General features: G+C 39.0%; 1 non-coding gene across 1 annotated transcript; it reads left to right on the forward strand.

Annotated features, from left to right (window-relative positions):
• The first annotated feature begins 2,497 nt into the window (after nucleotides 1–2,497).
• On the forward strand, nucleotides 2,498–2,689 carry LOC132869476 (U2 spliceosomal RNA). The gene has a single exon (XR_009650942.1). It is a non-coding gene; the product is annotated as a U2 spliceosomal RNA (small nuclear RNA).
• The last annotated feature ends 235 nt before the right edge of the window (nucleotides 2,690–2,924 follow it).

Raw genomic sequence — 2,924 nt, forward strand, 5'->3', positions numbered from 1 at the left:
TATAATAGTAATGACTCAAGTAGAAGTAAAAGTATTCATTAAAATAATGAGTATGAGTAAAAAAGAATCTCATAAAATGACACTCATTACTTGAGTAAAGTTCATATATTGATTATAACTATGAAGTATTACATTGAAATGTATCAGAATATGGGTTAACCCCCCCCCCCCCAATAAATAAATAAATAAATAAATAAATGTCTAATAAACACAACATAAAATCTGCTCATTCAAGTACTAAATCATATCCCTGATTTTAAAAGATTAAATAAACAATAATAAATTATATGTTTACCAGATAAAAATTATGGCAATTTTGCCACAGGTTTCATAAATCTTCCAAACTAGCTTAATGGTAATAAAATCATTTGGATGGAGGGTGAAGCCAGGAAAGGTGAGTGGTAAGGAGCTTCACCTGTGAGGGAGTTGTGTTTAATGAGTACTGTGTGCGTGTGTGTGTTTTATTAGTGAGTGAAGAAGCCATTATTTGTCACATGAACATTCAACCACAGTGAAATCTCTGCATTTAACCCGTCTAAAGCAGTGAAGACACGCATGCACACACACAGAACCTTCTTGCTGTGAGGCAACTGTGCTAACCACTACACCACCGTGCCGAGTGAGTGAGCGAGTGAACATGCAAAATTGCTGAAAAGTGAACCTTTGCAAACCTGGGTCCCGTCTTCTCACTTTCCCCTTGAACCCCACAAATGTCACACATCTCTTCTATTTTTTTCTTAACATAAATCCTTTGAAACCATTACCAGTCAAAATACTGTTTAATCTCTCAAAACATAACACAGTCCTTGTCTTTATCTATGATTGTCCATTTGTGTGTTCAAACTCCATGTGAACATAACCATCGTTACAGATATATGAAGATATCTTGCCCATGCGCACTAGAAGTCAACATCAGACATTGTGTGCATGTAAATAAAAAGACTTTAATAAATGAAAGTAGCGAGAAGTGTATAGTCTTGTATTTGGAGTATAAGTACATTTTGTAAATCCTAAATACTCCTGTAAAAGTGAAGAGTATAATGCATTAAAACTTCTCTTATAAGTACAATTTATTGGAAAAAGTTACTTAAGTACATGTAATGGAATGAACGTAATGTGTGATTACACACCTCTGTAATTCAGTAATAGTTTTATTACATGAGGTGAGCTCTAACTAAAAATGATATCTCCTCCCTAATCACTGTCAAAGTTCCATCACTTTTCATATTCCACTATTACCGCTAGGCAAGGGGCCAATGCACAATATCAGCAATAAATCAAGGCCAGAAGGTAATCCCACTAAATGGCCACCAAATGCAAATCATCCGTTCCATGCACACACCTGGTAATTTATGGGTGATTGGCATTAATCAATATTCAGCATACATACTTTTTAAATCTTTGGATTCAAACATTTAGATTCAACTTTACTAAAAGATTGATAAATGAGGCCCATTAATATTTATCTGTTTAAGGATCCTGTAACATTCTGTGAAGGAATTGATTTTGCTTTCTTTCAACCTACAAATTTGGTTGCTTCTGAATCAGAATCAAGTTTATTGCCAAGTATGTTCTCACATACAAGGAATTTGCTTTGGTGGTTGGTGCTAGAAAAGTTAAGATAAAAGAATTAACAAATAGACAAAAGTAGTTATATAAATAGAATAAAAATAAAATGGAGATGGCACGGTGGTGCAGTGGTTAGCACTGTTGCCTCACAGCAAGAAGGTTCCAGGTTTGAACCTCACAGCCAATGGGAGCCTTTCTGTGTAGAGTTTGCAAGTTCTCACCATGTCTGCATGGGTTTCCTCTGGGTGCTCCGGTTTCCCCCACAGTTCAAAGACATGCAGATTAGGTAAAAAATAACCATCCACTGGGATTGTACAAGCCAGTGCATACTTAGTACTGGTCTTAAGCCCGGATAGCTTGGGGAGGGTTACGTCAGGAAGGGCATAAGGTGTAAAACTATGCCAAATCAAATATGCGGAATAGATCCACTGTGGTGAACCCTAATGAGAGCAGTTAAAAGAAGAAGAAGAAGATAAATAGAATTTAAAAAATTAAGAAGAATCTAAAATATACAAATTTGAAAAATAGACATATTTAAGGGGCGGCATGGTGGTGTAGTGGCTAGCAAGAAGGTCCTGGGTTCAAGCCCAACGGCCAGCGAGAGCCTTTCTGGGTGGAGTTTGCATGTTCTCCCAGTGTCTGCGTGGGTTTCCTCTGGGTGCTCTGGTTTCCCCCATAGTCCAAAGACATGCGGTTAGGCTAATTGGTGGCTTTAAATTGACTGTCAGTGTGACTGAGTGTGAATGGTTGTGTGTCTCTGTGTCAGCCCTGCGATAACCTGGCAACTTGTCCAGGGTGTACACCACCTCTCACCCATAGTCAGCTGGGATAGGCTCCAGCTTGCCTGTGACCCTGTAGAACAGGATGAGCGGCTACAGATAATGGATGGGTGGACATATTTAAGGAGTATGTGACAAGTATGTGACGAGTCGCTTCTCAGCCTTTTGGCTAAGATCAAGTGTAGTATCTGTTCTTATCAGTTTAATATCTGATACATCCCCTACCTGGGGGGCTATATATTAAATTGATTTTTGGGACAGGGAGATGGAATAGGGGCTTGCTCCGTCCACCCCACGCATCGACCCAGTATTGCAGTACTTCTGGGAATGGTGCACCTCCTTCATTTTGGGTATGGGTGCTGTGTGAGACGGCTGCCTCTCCGGTAGCTCTGTAGTTTTTAGCTCTTTAAACCTCTTTTTTCCACCTTTTTTCTACTTTTCTGCTCTTCTTACGAAGACAGTGTGTTTTACTTATATAACATGGATATTTTTAACTTTAACATGCAACCAGGAGCCAGTTTTCTCACTTATTCGAGAGAGGAGCTGCTGGCCCTGAAAACAATGGGACGAGCCGGG

The sequence above is a fragment of the Neoarius graeffei genome, chromosome 20 (genome assembly GCF_027579695.1).
Source record: "Neoarius graeffei isolate fNeoGra1 chromosome 20, fNeoGra1.pri, whole genome shotgun sequence".
NCBI lineage: Eukaryota > Metazoa > Chordata > Actinopteri > Siluriformes > Ariidae > Neoarius > Neoarius graeffei.